Here is a 16,806-nt window from a genome sequence, read left to right as displayed (position 1 = left end):
ACAAACATGCATCTATATTCCCATATAAGACTACAGCACAGCTGCCAAGATTGCAAGATACCACAGAATCTGTAGTTGCCTCTGAGACCAACTGTGCTAGGAATGGATAATCCTGCCTTTTATTTATAAATAAAAATATATTTTTAAAAAATTCCCTGTTATCCATTACAGTCAAATGTGTGCTAGGATAAACAGAAGTGAAAATGGTTAATTCCTAGGGCCTAGGACTATTTCATCTGGATGGGATTTTGTGACAGTTTTTCCTATAGCGCCTTATAATTCTTGTTCACATGCACCAGAAACACCGTGAGAAACAAGCACTGACTGGTTATGGGTAGACGTGTTTTTCTTTCTGGGATGCGCACTATAGAGTTGCATAAAACTGGAAATAAACAGCTGTCTATCACTCGGAACAAAGATGCTGAGTTCACTTCAGATGCAATTAAAATCAGGGCTGAAATACTGCTTGTGGTCAACGGTTCTAGGAAAGCTATAATGTTACTGATGTAACGTGGACTTTCCCAGCTGCTGTGGAAGTTAGAGACTATATACATATAGCTTTGCTCTCATCCAGTTTGAGAACTGACAAATATCCCATTTTTGCCTGCACAGTACCCTGATGCTGACTGTGGGTAGCCTTCTGTTGCAGCCACTGCTTCTCCTTGGGAGCATTGCTCTCCAGAAACAAGGTTGTACATGAGCCAACCAATTTACTTTCCCCCGTTATCTTAGCTCTAAAGCTATGGAAAGATAACGGTGACTACAGGAAGACTGTTTTAAAGTGATACGTTCCATTTTGCCACGGAGGCTGGGATGCTGCTCTCTGGATATGACAAGGAAGAAAACCTTATATGCATGGTTGACCAGAAGAATTCCTTGAATGTGGCTGAATGTGACTTGCCAAGGAAATAGGTTATTATTTTCTCCTCTCTGCTTCCTCTGATGGCACTTTTTTTCACTATGTGGGAATGGTGAAAATAAAAGATAGTAGAAGAAAGGAATGAAAGTGAAAGATCAAAGCTTTTGATTCAGTCAGACTTAGTGATCACTTTATTAACATTGTATTTACAATTCAAGGTTTAAAAAAAAAGTCAAAGTGCAGATTTGTAAGCGTGCTTGCTGGATACATTGATGTAAACTGAGTTATTCTATTGTGACCTGCTGCTGATATTTCTACATGAGAACAACCCATTGTCACCAGTAGGGTCCAGTTCGACAACCACCTCTTGGGGAGAAGTGGGATTAAATATCACCCTATTAATATCTGATGCTTGTCTTTATAGGTTTTTGTTGGCAATAGAAGTGTAGCGTTTGGGTTTCTAGAGTATACGTAGCTTGATAGAAGATTGCTCAGATTCTGCAACACAACAGCACTCCTTCAGAAGTCAGCTAGGTTTTTTACAGGGGGAAAAATAACTTTATGGTCCAATCTCACAGTTGGTTTTAAGCAACTTGACCTGTAGTCAAATTGAAATTTCCCTCCAAGTTTAAGGAAAATCTTCAGAGGCACAAGGATGTTGCTTTGAATTCATGTCTTTAAAAATGTTTTTATGTTTTGTCACTTACTGTAAGCTCAGAGCTGTAACCATGTCTTGGTATTTGACTCTATTATAAAATTCAGTCATTTTCCCTTAATGGAATATCTAATAGTTTTTAATGGAATGTCTAACAGTTGTTTATTGGTAAGCAAGCATCAGCCTTCACTCATTATTGTGGCAAACATATGCGGGCAGAAGGGCTTACTCTTCCAGTATGAGGCAAAGAATAAAGAACTTTATATTGGCTTGAGAGCATTTGTACTAGTTCAAGTATAACAACAGAAAATCCCTTCTACGACGTCTCCAAGAACCAGGCATGAATCTGATAGAGACATCTGTGCCTGGAAAATGTGCTATGTGCTGGCCAACTTGTCTATGCAGGGTGAAATATGGGGTAAGTGAAAGTACTTCCCTGGTAAAGCGAGTAGTAGTAAAGCTACACAGAAACGAGAAAGAGGCTTCTCCTCTGCTCAGTGATACCTCCTGCCAAGGCACGCCAGGGTAAGAAAAGAGATGAGCAGAAACATTCTAAGATGAAAGGAAAATAAGAAGGAAAGAGAAGAAAATCGAGTGGTAAGAGAGAGACCACAGAAAGCACCATGGAAAAAAAGATCAAAAAAGATCTATTCTTCAGCAATCAGGTGCTCTTACATTTCTTAGAATATGTTGCTAGCTCACCATGGCAAGTCTGCAAGCCAGTTAGCACCCTGTCTTGAAATAAATTAGGTGAAATAAAGGGGGAGATCAAGGCATTTTAGTAAGGGCAAAACTGATCTAATTAAGTAAAGGTCTGCAGAGATTTTTCCTTTCATTTTTAAATGACTTTGGTCATAAGGCCAAAAATGGGAAAACAAAGGCTGCTCAGCCTTGCTCTTGTCCCTGAAAAAATCATGGGGTGAGTTCTCCTGGAAACCATTTCTGGGCACATGAAGAAAGTAATGGGGAACAATCAGCGTGGTTTTACTGAAGGTAAATTATGCCTGATTGCCTCCTATGATAGAATAACTGGATTTATGGATGCAGAGAGAGCAAGGGCAATTTGCTTTGACTTAGAAAAGCTGTTGATAGCATCTTTCACAGCACTCTTGTATTGGAATTAGGATGATATTGTCTGGATAATGCGGTTAGAAAAAACCAGGTCAGATGACTGAGCCCAAGGGAAGTGGTTTGCGGGTCATACTCTACATGGATGGCATTAATGAGTGGGATGACACGTATCTGTCCTTGAGCTTCTTTACCAGTGATGTGGCTGAGATGATGGAGAGCTTGCTTATAAGTCTGCAGGTGATGCCCAGCTTGTGGGAGCAGTCAGTCTGCTCAAGGGCAGGGCTGCTGTTCAGAGATTGGATGGAGGAATGCGCTGATGGGACTGAATGAAACTCAGCAGGGACAAAGATGAAGTCCTGACCCGCGGCAGAAGAGGCCCTGCCAAAGAGAAGGTCTGGGCATTGACCAGCCATGGAGCAGCTCTGTGGGAAGGAAGCCATTTGCCATTCCATGCTCCCTGTCCCCATCCCCCACTCTACTTTTTCCCAGCTTGATTTCCACGCTATCTCAAAAATGTTACAGGAGATTAAAGCAATCTAGAGATAGGTAGCAATAAAAAGTAGAGATGCAGAAGACTGTTATGAAGGCCAAATAAATTTCAGAACTCTTTAGACACATTAAGTGAATACACAGCAGAAGTGTAGAGTGGGTAAGCTGGAAGTTCTCCTAGCTCTCTTTCACAGAAGATGATGTTAAATCAGAAAAAGATTTTAAAGAAATACATCTTATGCAACTATCCAATCTTTAGCACTCACTGAAACCAAGAACGAAACAGCATTCAAAACCCAAATTAGGAGTTTATTAACAAGAGTGAGAATGGTGAGTTAGGCATGGTAAAAACTCTCCTGCAATTAATAAAGACCATTATTCCTGAGGACATGTGACAAATACAACTCATAAAATGTATCTTTGTCACACTGTTTTAAGATTTCACATCCATTAATAGCGTCTTTGAATACTTGCTGAATTATCTGGACTGTCACTGCCCTTTACTAGGAGTGATCTATTTTTTTTAGGCTGCTCCTTTCGGAGCTTAAGTAGTCTGAGTAAAGGTGCTGGATATGGACAGGCTTCTGGCAGCGCTGGCAGAACTTGCACTGCAGTTGTGAAATAGGCTGAGGAAGGTGATGACTATGGAAAGGGATGGAGGAATGTATCAAGTAACACAGTGCAAGAGTGTAGTTGTTCACAAAAATGGGGTTGTGGAGAACGTAGTGAAAACCAAGATGCTGGTAGGAAGAGGACACTGACAAAGATGCTACTGTTGGAGGAAGGGCAGAAGGGGGTGTAATCACAATAATGGAGAGAGAGCTGAAGTTAACTAAGGTGGCACTGAGCTTCAGGCATGCTGCTATTTTAGTCCATCTTCTGGAACTGCAGGGTTACTTACTGGAAATCTAGTCTGAAAAGGCATTCTTTGTGTAATACTCTAAGTAGGAAGCCACCCCAAGGGATGTGAATTACCAAATACTGTGACGCAGTAGTGTAGAACATAAACCCAAACAAATCAGGGTTCTCAAAGGCCTATAGCTAAATATTTATTTCAAAGTCAATTTAAAAACAGAATTTTCATCCAGCAAGAGCATACAGTAATCCAGCAGGTCTCACGTGGCTCTGTTATTTCTTCATGCCACATTTCCAGCCCTAACAGATTTTAATGTTAAAAGACTTGGTGTTTACAGTGGGATGGGTCCTGTCTGCTTTAGGTAACAAAAAGGGCACTTTTCACTGTATTTAACAGTGCAGCAGCAGTACTTACCTATTCAACACAAGTTACAAAAATTAATAGCAACTCTAACTTGAGCCTACTAGAAAAGAGACATGAAGCAGGCAGGATTTATGATTTACACTAAATTTACATTTATCATTTAATTCTTCAACAAGCCTCAAGTTAAGGTTCCATGGAATTCATTCAGTAAGAATGTGGCAAACTTACATTTTCTGAATTTGAAAGACAGTCTTACCACAAATTAATTTGTTGCTGATAAACAAGTTTTGAAACATTTGAGTTTCTTAAGAGAAGTCTGGGAACACTCATTCCTCTTACTGAATCCTTTTCCATTCATTAATAACCACAAGGATACAGACGCAACCATTTTTTTGAGCTTGTGGTCCTCCTTCATGATAGAAGTCTCAGTATTTATCTACATCTATGGTCACCTATAAAACTTTGGTCTATCCATTATTTCTTCAATCCTCACAGAAACAGTTAAATGTAGTGCTGTCACAACCCAACAGATGAATTAAAAGTATTCAGGTACCAGAGTAAGGAACAGTAACATATGCTTCTATTTGTGTGGTTTGCTATTTTTACACTTGCAGCTTTTTTGCTCTAAAGGGCTGGTTTTGGGGGGGATAGAAGTTCAAGCATGAGCAGATTTCATGACTTTAACTGTGAAAGTCTGTTATCTATTTTCTACATCACAAAAGGTATAGAGAGCATCTCAGTGAGATCCAAGAATGGCTATGAGGTTTGGTCACATGAGTAATGTGTTTAACTGGATGCCGAGCAAAGTCAGCTCTAGGTGCCACAGTTGGTAGGTTTCAGAAATTTTACTTCTAAATAAAGATTCTAAAAGGTATATCTGGTTGGATAGCAGATGGAAAAGTTACACAGAGGCTACTTTAGAGAGGTTAGCAACATGATACCTGTTTTACACAGGTGAAGTTGAAGTATGGATGGATGAACATGGATGAGCATGCCTTATGTCTCACAGCCAGGCAGGTCAGGGTGGAGAACTCAGGTCTCCTGGCTCCGGGATCATTCTCGATTTCAGGCACTGCATGTATCCTGTTAAAAGACAGACATGCAAGTGCCTTTCCTGACAAACTGGTTCCTATGGATATGTTGTAATTATTGATGCAGTCCCAAGACAGGGGCAATTTAGTGCAGAATGATGTTTCTCTAAGCCTTTTAGACTTGGGGCCTGTTTTATTTCTGATGAAGCAATCACTTTTCTCTTCCTGTTAGGACCACTTCCATGCAGTCCCTCAAACTGCTAAATCATCCCCTCACACGCGTACACACTGGTAATATTTATTAAATGAAACACTTATGTCAACAATCAATGCTTGGCAGCCAAGGAGACATGACAGGAAATATCTTTAGTATCAAAAGGGTTGTTACACAGCAGGATGCATGCACTGCTTGAAAGTGGAATCTTATGGCTGGTTAGCTGGGTCTTTACTGATATGTATCTAGAGAAAAGACTTAGATTACAGATAAGGGGCCAATTGGTGTGTTAACATCGCAATCTATCCTACTTGTTAAAGCTGTGCAGGTTGTTATAATATTCTTTGAAACTACAAGGTTCAGATATAAAATCAGCAGCAACTGCAAAAGCACACATACTGTTTTGCTCCCTAATAAATGTTAAGTCAGTGTGAGAAATGGGAGTTGTATTGCTTGAACACAAAGAATAAGACACAGATGTGGCCTGCCTATAAACCAGAAGGACTGCAAGCTTGAAAGCAAGACAACTGTTGTGAGAAACTGTGGGACTCAAGTGTCCTCAAGTTCCCTAGTGTTCCTTTGGAAATTTTAGTGAAGTACAGGAAGTTTATTCCATGTAGCATCATTCTGAGCATTAGCCTTCCTAGAGGCTCGGGAAGGGGCACTGGGGGTGGGGAGTGAGGAGTGCTCATTTGCCTATGAACTAAAAAGCTACAGGGTTTGGATTAAGGTCTGTTTTTCAGTCTTTTTCTCAAGAGAAAAAGAAAAGGTGACAAACCACCTCATTACCACGCTTACAAATGGCTGTAGTTAAATGTCCCTTTGGAAACAGCCTTGTGCGGTTAACTAACAGAATTTCCTGTTCAGAAATTCATGTTTCCAGGAAGCCACAAAGCAGAGACCAACAGAAAAGAGAAGGCTGTTTTACATGTATCATGGCTTGGGTTTCCACTAGGAAAGTGAACTTTCCCCAGTTAAATGATTAGCTTGAACTAAAAAGCAAAACAGAAAAACCCAATTTATTTGGAATTTTACCCTTGGATGTGAAACTGTTATGTCTCCAGTTCTGTTGAGCACTTCACTCAAGCCTGAGTTTCTGTTCTGCATTCCCTGTGTGATCACAGTGCAAGCTTTTCCACACATCATCTTCTGCTTGGTTTGCCTCCTCCTTGTTCCACTGGGATCAAGAATTACTATTTTGCTCAAAGGGAAGAACGTCAATGATTATGCACAAGATGAATTCAGAACCTGCTTACTGGAGGTGCACACCTTAAAGAAAAACATCCTGTAATTGTAAATCCCAGGACTGGCTTTTTTCTTGAGGTTGATTTGGAAGTTGCAGAAGAAATCTCTGGTATTCTGCTCCAAACTCACTAGACTGGGCTTTGCTTATCAGGGAATACAAATATTTAATAGCATCCTGACTTTATAATCAAAGGCATGTGAGGAAAACTCCTGGCACAAAAGATTCAGAGATGTGTAAATAATTAGAAGAGGGCTCAGGATAAATATATCTCTCTTTATATATACATTGAATTCAGAAATACTGAATGCTATAATCTTATGAGCATCCAGGTCCATGGTTTGGATTCTGTCTCCTTTACAGCTGCAAGTCCAGATATGGGCTGGGCTTAGAAAGAAAAGTTTCCTCATGCGGGTTCAAAGATTCTCTGGTCTGGAGTTGGAGATCCAAGTTAATTCCAAGAATAACTTGCATTTACATTTTTCCTCTTGTCTTCCAAGGGCCTAACTATATTGCTCTTGGCTTATGGAAGGAGTATGGACATCAAAGGTGATCTTCTACAGTAATACATTTTATAACAGTTTATACCAGACCTTACGCAAAAACAGAGAAGAAAAATGTCCTTTGCATAGTTTGAAATGACGTTCTGGAGTTTAGAGAGAATTCTCTGAAGTGGGCTGTACTTCAGCATGGCAGTCTGATGCTGTTTTCTGCTCCAGGCTACAATGAGTATTGAATGAAAATTAGGTTATGTTATCCCTATTCTTATTTACTGTATTTGATGGGTTTCAAACACTATTTTCTAAAGCTAGAACTATAGCATAAAAGTTAGGACAAAATCCAGAAACAACAGCGATGTTACCAGCCGCTGCTTTCTCTCAACATATCTATTTTGATTTGTTTCTTTCTTCTAACTTTTAGCTCAGCCAGGCTGAGGTGATAGTGGTGAAGTGTAGTGAGACTGCAGATTTATTTTTCTTAGCTGCTAAGATATGGTGGATATATAGTAGGCAGAATATCCATTCTTCCGTGCATGTCTCAAAGGGCCTGCTCATAGAAATGTTTATGTAGAAACCACAACTCTCTGAGGAAAACAAAGTTAGGGAGAAAAATTTCTGTCCACTTGCAAGAATTTGGTATTACCTCTGGCATCAGACTGTTGCAGAAAGAGCTGTGGTTTTTTTTTGTTTTTTAATGTTAGAAGCTGGGGAAAACCACACATTGAAAGTACATAGCCCTATATTAAACAGGATTTTAGTTTGGCCACAGAATCAGAGTGACATTCTGTTGAAATATATCCAAAATATCTATATGCAATTGGAATACATAGGTCGCTCTGAAAGTAATGCTTCTTATTTATTTCCATTGAAACTATAACAAAGAGCACAGTAGTACTATTTGAGAGATAAATTCTCAACTACAAAACACTGTTTTTCAACAGTCACCGCCATTTGCTGTGCATTTTCACCATTAATGAAGTAGATCCTGCATCCCATGCTTGTAAGTATCTGCATCAATAGAGGTGACCCACTGTCACTGTTGCCACTGCTAAAGTGCACCACCCACTCTTCACTGTGCTCACATCACTGTTTGGTCTCAGTCAACATTCAGCAAACATAAGTGAATGTCAATGGATGCCTTTTTTTTTTTCTCCACATGGAGGAATTCAGTGACACACTTTTGCATTATGTGCACTTCCATGTCAGATGACAATCTGTCTGACTGCCCTTCTTCTAACGTCTGTCACACAGTAAGAACATGTAATGGGATACTGGTGTGAGGGTTCAACCTCTACTGCCATACCCCAAAGTTTTATCATGGTAGAAGAACACTGGCATAATGGCTTTACTGCAGATACAGAAGGGTTGCACACGTTATAACAGCTGGCATTTTGGAACGCAGCCTACAGAACAGACTGGAATGGTGAGTCACCTCAAATTTTATTCAGTCATTCTACATGCCTGTGCATCCATGGCAGGTTGTTTGCTGTTTCTCATTTCCTCTGCTACAGAAAAAGCTCCCTGTTCACTTTGGTAGTAAATTTACATAATTTCACTTCCAAAGCAATAGAAGAAGGCTATAATAAGTATTATTGCTTTGATGGAAATAAGTAAGAGGCATTATTTTCAGAGCAACCTACATATATTCTCAGTGTAAACTCAATTACAGCCCTCTTCTACATTCTCTTGAATTCTCCCCTTTGAGAATTCTACTTCTCAGAGTCTGGCAGCACACAGACACATATTTCCACACACAAGACAAAGAAAAGGCCCAATAATAAAGGCCAAATTCGGACTAGAAGTTCAATTTCAAGCAAGTCAGTGGTTTATTCTATAAAGCTCTTGTTCTTCCTCTGTGAGAACTTGTGTAAATAACTTGAGTGGATGTTCAGTCCTTGCAGATAACTTTAAAAAATTTCAAGACAGTAACATTCCTTCAGGTCATGGCACAAAACATAAACAAGTCTAACCAAAATATTGGTAGAAGACCTAGCGAGAAGGATAGACTTCCTATCAGCATGTAGGGCTGAGTCTTGATCCTTTTTCTGGCTTCTAGAATCATTATAATGAGAAAGAGAACCCGAATCTTCTCTTATAAGGAAAAAACATTGCAGAGCACTTTTCTCTGGAGCTGGTTCTAACCCAGAATCACTTGTGTGGGTGAGACGTGAAGAATTCCTTCAAACTTTATTTGGATTGCAAGGCATCTGCAGAGAATTACTGTTCATATCCCTAGACCACCAGTTCAGTGTATGGATAGCTTCAAATGTTGGCTTTTTTAGGGCTTTCTGCCCCTGATTTAATGCTGTACCATCATCTCTTCACCAAGGAAATGGTTTCCCCATTTGTGATATGGTAGCTTTTGCCAGTTTTGGAAATTCCAGCTTGAAAAAGGCACATCAGTGTCTATAACATGCTGTTACAATTATGTCTAACCAAAACTCATTTGCATTATCTAGTCACAGGGAAGTCACTATGATGTGCAATTGAGCTTTGTGACTTGCCTGGTTTTTTGCATGGCTTTTTGCTTTTTCACAATGAAAGCTTCAAGGGCAGAATCAAAACTGTTTGATAGCTTCTTGTGCTATATGACATGGGATAGATGTTTATGTAGCCAAGTACATGTAAACATGCATTTCTTGCATAAGCAAGGTATTGAGCTGCCTTACAATGTCATGTTCAGCTGCATCTTTGAAAGCATGCTTCCTTTTCTGGTGAGGACACAAGCTGTGGAAAGAATTCTCTCCCTGGCAGCAGAGAAATCCCCAGTAGAGCCACTCTCCTTTGTGCAGCTTGCTCCGTGCAAGATAAATTGAACATCCACTCAGGTTATTTATACAAGTTCTCCCAGAGGAGGAACAAGAGCTTTACAGGCTAAACTGCTGCGCAGCACTGTGCCGTGTTACAATCGAGTTCACTGTGGGACTGCTGGTGTTTACTTTTGGTGTGATGGAGGTATTCACAGGAGGAGGGAGCAACACAGCCATGTGCTGCCAACTGCTTGACGCCCTGCTGCTGGCCTGCCCCGATGATTTGTGCAGCTGCTGGATGGGTCTGGTTTCAGGGGCCATGAGCTGCAGTAGCAGGTGGGACTCCCAGCAGTGGGACCAGACATGGGACAAAGCAGAAAGATCTGTCTCTTTGCAGGGTGGCAAAGGGACTGACAAGGGAGCACTTTGTGAGCTTTGCTTTCCCAGAAAGGCAAATCCCTAGGATCCCTGCAAAACCACCTGCCACTTCCAGGGTAACAGGATCCTTTGTAAAAACACTGGACAACAAGTACAAAGTTGGAAGAACAACTGTGTTGCACTGCTCAACCTCTAAGGTAATTACTGCAGTAATTTTTCTGTGTATTAGAAGGTCTTTGTTCAGGTCTGTGTACATAACATATCCTTTCCACTCATCAACTCTGACAATGCAGTTCTTGCCATGGTAGGGCTTAGTATCGCCTCCCACATTATTGTGGCATAAAAACAGGTAGGATGCTCTTTGTATTTATTGCTATTCTGGGGATCCTTCTTGAGGGTTTGCTATCAGTGCTTGTACAATTTTAAGTAATTTGTAACTTAAAGTCACAATACCCACACCGACAATAATAACTACAGTTCTGCTATTGAGCTCTGTGGAAGTTCACTCTGTATTACCCTTCTCCCCTGCCAGCATTTGATACGTTTTGCCAGTAGGAAGATATCAGATGTAATTTGCAAAGAACAGAGATTTCTGTGATATTCATTTTAAATAATGCTTTTATACTAAAGTGTGTTCATGGGGCAGAATGTCCTAGGGCTAAACCTTTGTGACTGGGGAATGGGACTGGAGGGGCTGCCTGCCTGGGACTGCGGGACCTGGCTTCTCACTTATGCCTTACTGTTCTACATGTCACCAAACATCTGTAAGATGGGGTAGTGTCTGTGGCTCTCAGACGAAAAGCCATGTGCCTCAGTTCTGCTGGAATCAATGGGACCCTGGCACGCATTTCAGGGTTTGTCACCCCAGGCTTATACTTAAACATATGTTGGTACCAAGTTACCAAGTTTTTTGTTTGTTTGTTTGTTTGTTTGTTTGTTTTTAACTATATCTCATCATTCATTTCATGGTTGGGCTGTAGACCTTCAAGTATGGTATATTCCTTCCAACCTGCAGATTCTGACTGTTTCTTTTGGAAGAGGAAATGTTACTGGAAGGAAGTCTGTGCTCAGAAGGAGAAAGTTGGAAACAATTTTTTTAGACCATGTTCTCAAAGTGACCATACTAGATCCCCTATCCCCCAAGCCATGGTAGCAGTAAACCATTGGACACTACTAAATGCCAGGTCTTCCTGGCCTCTTGTGTGCCATATCTAATTTTCCCAGAGCCTCGGCTCTGATATGCTTGATCTCTGATATCAGAAAGCTTGTCCATCTGCACATTTTCTCTAGAGACTAAACCATGATAAATAGATGTGTTTCAGGATTTTCTCAAAGAAAATAAAATACCCATCCTATAAGTATTTTAATTTTGCAACTATACCTGTTCCCAACATCACTTGCTTAGACCAAGATGAACAGCACAGTGATTTGTCTGTGTTGTGTGATCTGAACATTAATAACATGAAAAAATAGCATGTAAAAATTCTATCTATTCAGTATTCCTGATCCCTCAAAGCTCATTTCAAATTTTGTAGAAACCCAATGGACTTTTCAGTGCCTTCAGGCAGGCTTATGAGGCTGCCTTTGCATGAGTCTTGTATTTCAGTCGTGAGATGATGCATTTGGGATACCAAGATCTGGATCACATTCTTTCTGGCTAATCATGACACTATCCTGATTTCTATCTTTCTTTGGAGTAAGTCCTTGTCTCTAGGAGTCCACAGACAGGTCTTAAATGTTTCTAGTATAGTCCTTGCAGGAGAATGTACAGCTAAGGTAGAGACGAATAGAAACGAAGGAGCTCTGGAGAACCAGACCACTGTCTAGTCACCAAAAACTGAACCTTTAAGTTCCTCTCAGATTCTGGTTTTCATTTGGGGTTTGTTCTGAATATGAACTGAAAGAAGAGATGGTGAACTTGTACTGGAGAGAGATGCTGTGGATTAATGACAGCCAGCCAGCCAGCTCCTTAAACTGACTGTTGTACGAGTCATCATTACTCCCAAATGCTGTTAATCTCATGGCTACTACTGCATTGCTGGCTTTTGAGAGACCATATGGGATGGTAGACTTGGTTCTCTGCTTTCATGACTTACAGAACTCTTTGCCCAGTCATGCTTGGGGAGAAGTTCTCTCTTGCTCTTCAATTTTCTAGTGTCACAAGTCACATCACTGTATTTAGGAGACAGGGTGTTGAGCACTGCAGGAAAGGACTAAGAGGAAAGAATGTTTTGGGGAGCAAAATGGTTTTGTGAAACAGCCCAGCCAGTCTGATGACAATACTGCCATCAGCAGAAAAAAAAACAGCTCCCGGACCTCTGGCAAATTGGAAAGCCAGACTTAACCATGCTGCTTCTTACAAGTGACAGAGCCACAGGAGTGGATTTCTGTTGAGAACAAATCCCACCATAAAAGAACAACGATGAAAGGCCATAAGGGGGGAAAATAAATTCCAGAGTGGGTCGATGTGCTTACGCAAGACAATTTACACAATCACAGCATTGTACCAAGAAACAAAGATATGGCCTTAGGGAAGCTGCAGCCATTTTGTAAGTAATAGTTTTAAAAATGTTTGTGCTGATTGTACCAAGAAATGTCTGTAGGGGCAGGGGCCCCAGTGGGGAGCTGCAGGCAGCCCCGTGGGGAGCAGCCTGACCTGGCTCCCTGCAAAGACTGGCCCCTCGAGAACACAACTGGCTTTGAGCCGAGCTGCAGGCCCCAGCTGTGCTCTGCAGCCTAGCACTGGCCTTTGCCGGAACGCTTTTGGGCTGAATGTGTTCTTAAAGACGCATGGGGACAGGAGGTTTCACAGCAAGAGCTTTCATCCTTGCTTTTTGTTATTGTCTATGTCTCCGGTGTGTTTGGAGCTCAGCGTGCTCAGCTGTGTTTTTAGAGCAAGTTCCTCCAGCATGGCTTCTTTGTTCCTGTTCTGCTTCAATCTGTTTGTATTTAGGCCTCCCCATCAGGGTGAGAAAACTCCAGAAGTGTCAGTAAAGCGTTGGGCTTGGTTTGTGTTTCAAGCTAAGAATCCAGTAAATGATTTTTAAAAAATAATAATTAAAAAAAAGTATTGGTAATCAAGTGTCATGGGAAAAGCTGTTTTTGCAGCTAAGAGCATAAATTATTAATGATTAATTCAGGAATTTGGTAGCTGACTTTCTTTTTTTTTTTTCTTTTTCTTTTTTTTTTTTCTTTTTCTTTTTTTTTTTTCTTTTTTTTTTTCTGAGAGCAATAGCTCGGCAGGGTCATCAAAGAAGTGTGCCTTACTGGATGAGCAGGTCTGAGAGAGATGCATTGAGTTTCCAAAACGCAGGTGAACAGGATTTCAGGGCAAGGAAAACCCACTTAGATGAGGTGACTGACTGCAAGATCTGCTGTTGCTCAGAGTTGCTTTTCTGCCTATGTTAATATAGATTAAGATGCAAGAAAATGGAGTTCTATACAGTAACAAATCAAACCTGGGAAAATGATCCCAAATGAGATCTAGGTGAGATTTAGGTTTATGTGGCAACCTGAAATTAATTGTTACTTCAGTGCTGCCAGCTGTAGCAATTGCCTTTGGGTGCCTGCGCAGTTCTTTGACAGCTTTGCTCAGGAAATAGCTATAAGGCACCAATTAGCCTCTGCACCATCTAGAATGCAGAGCTCAGTGCACAGCTCAGGAGGGAGAGCTCTGCACCCGTGGTGCTCCTGTCCCTGTCTGCTTCAGTTTGTTCTGCATTACCGGAGTAATGGTCTGAGGAAACATTTTTTCTCCAATGTGTTTTTTAAATAATGTGGTAGACAGGTATCCTTACGTGTGCCTCTGTGAGGTTATTCTGATCTGTTACTACCTTACAGAATACTCTTGGCTGTTATTGTAACCAGCAATTACACACAGTTGTTTCCTTTCATTTTTTGTTTTTCACTTGAATGTGAATTTTGCAGGATCAAAGGCTTCATACTCAGATTTCTCTGTATGAAGGAAATGTTTCCATCTCATTCTGGCAGTTGCTGTGCCTTATGGCTACAAAAGCAGTTCTCTTTCAATTCTGAAAAACAATTATAAGAAAAGCAAACCACTGATTAGGCTATGGAATTGACTTCAGTATTGAATATGGATGCTTCATTACCAAGTCATTTAAAACAGGACAGCAAGTGAGGGGAAATTCTACATTAGTGACAGCAGGCACTAACCTAGGTGATCTAGCAGGCATTCTCTGACACGGTTTCCAGAAGTCTACTGCACAGCAGATTAGCAATAAACCCTGGAAGCTTTTTTACCAGCTAAGCCATTCATGTGGAACACAGTATGTTGAAACAGATTATGCAGGTTGTTTGAAAGTTATGCTTCTAATAGTTTACATTTGTAATTCTGTAATAGGAATTCCTTCAAGTTTGTGTATAAATAATGGAAAAAGTGAATTAAGAAACACTAACAAGTGTTTAACTTGCTTTTGAGAAATCTTTTCCAAAACTTGATGTTTACACGACAGTTAGCACTGTCCTAATGCCAGAAGATATTGAAAGGAACAGAGACAAACAGTGCTGTCATTTACACTCCATGAAAAGTCATTTGATAGCTCAGAAAGATTTCTCGGTTTCTCTGGCGACTTGTTTCTAGTGTAAGCTTGCCATCTCTATATGCTGCTCACATACTTAGTCAAGCACAAAGCAGCATTGGAGAAAAAAAAAAAAAAGATGAACTGCAGGGCCAAATCCATTATGATGAAGCTTCATTGCACTTGGTGGAGTTAAGCAGAGAATTTTTTGTGGAGTCTTAGGAACAATAAAAATGATGAAATATTAAAATGAAGCCTTAATAGAGAATTAGAGCTGAGAGGAGTAACAGTTGTTTATCTGGAAGTCATTTTCACTCCAAATATAAGGAAAATGGTAAATGGAAAGTCCTTTCCAAAGCCTTGGAAGTTGTGAATGCACAGTCTCTCATCTTCTCTGACTAGGAAGCTTATCTTTCACATAGGCTTCCAGAAAGTTATCTCCCTATAAAGATATGCTGTTATCTCCTGGTTTTGATCAGATCACTTATGCAGATACATGTAATGGCTCAGTTTAAAAAGTGAGTCCTTGCCAAAACTGTCTGTGTTGTCAAAGTAAAATGAAACTTAACATCACACGTGTTTAAAAAAAAAAATTATCACTGATGAAGACAATGACATGAATAACCTACTAGAACAGATGCACACAACATCACATAATAATAAAGGTGTCCTTATTCCATGTGGAGTGATATCACAGATGTGTCTGAACACTCTTGATGATTTAGCGCCTTTTTCTGTGAGATAAAGCTGTGCCAGATCAAGGCAGAAAGCGATCCAGGCAGCTGAACTATTAAATGCTTTCACAAATGCTATAAGTAAATTATTTCATACAAAGTTGTCAACAGTTTGCGGTCTGGTTCGGCCCAGTTCCATGACTAGCGGGGCGGAGGGATTTCACAAAATCTGTGCCTCTGAAAAAGGGAAACAGGGGACCCCAAAATAATTTAAAACAGTGGCAACAATCTGAGGAGAAACAAACTAATTTACTAAATATATTATCAGAATGCAGGATAACGCGCTATAATACAGTATAATTAGAATTGAAACTAATAAATCAAATATAATGAGAGAGTGTCCAAAAGGTGGAAAGGCCTCACCATAACACTGAGGTGAGATGCGCAGTCTGGTTGAGCAGCAGGGAGGAGAGCCTGATGAAGAAGAGCATATCAGGTGACCTTGCCAGGGGTTGTATCTCCTCTCTGACCGCAAAGGCCCCTGGGGTAAGTAGCTCTACTTCTCTTCCAGACAGGTGCCCAGAACTGGAGTATTAACACCTTAGCTCCCAGTGCACTACATGAGTTATGATGTGGAATACCGATAACCAAAAATCATAAAACCATGACAAAAGTGTTCTGTTCTTTACGATATTTCTTCTTCATTCCAAAGGGCAACAGGTGCTTCATGATCAAAGATCTCTAGTTAAAAAGATGCTTAGGATCTACAACAAACACTGGCAGTTTTTCTATTGTTTTTGTTTCCTCCAGTTTCATTGTGTATTTTATCAAGATTATCTCTGCATGTAGTATAACTTCTTTCCATGTAGTCTGAATGATTTGATTTTTTAAAGTAACAATTAAAGAATGTTTTGTTTCAGCCATCCAGGGCCAGTAATTAACTTGATAGTCTCCACTTTAACCTGGGCTACATTATTTGCCTTTACTAACCCTACCTGATGAAGGGCAGAATGTGTGGCAGTTCAGAGGCTAGGTTCAGGTAAGCGTTCTTTACCAAAAACTTTCTAAGCCAGCTGAAGTGAATTGGATATACCCGTGTAAAAGATTCCTTCAGCCTTTTAGTATCACCTGTACAGTGATTGTATGGAATAACCTGACAGTAACTTTTCCTGTACTACTCAG

At 40.4% G+C, this 16,806-nt stretch overlaps 1 protein-coding gene across 1 annotated transcript in view; it reads right to left on the bottom strand.

The window, feature by feature from the left end:
- The window catches only part of ZCCHC24 (zinc finger CCHC-type containing 24), a 101,914-nt gene that overhangs the window by 42,806 nt on the left and 42,302 nt on the right, over window positions 1-16,806 (bottom strand). The window lies entirely within an intron of this gene.

Source organism: Lagopus leucura, unplaced genomic scaffold, assembly GCF_019238085.1.
Source record: "Lagopus leucura isolate 7727_CA_CO unplaced genomic scaffold, USGS_WTPT01 Super-Scaffold_739, whole genome shotgun sequence".
Lineage (NCBI taxonomy): Eukaryota > Metazoa > Chordata > Aves > Galliformes > Phasianidae > Lagopus > Lagopus leucura.
The sequence above is the reverse complement of the archived record's forward strand: the minus strand, read 5'-3'. Positions and strand labels throughout refer to the sequence as shown.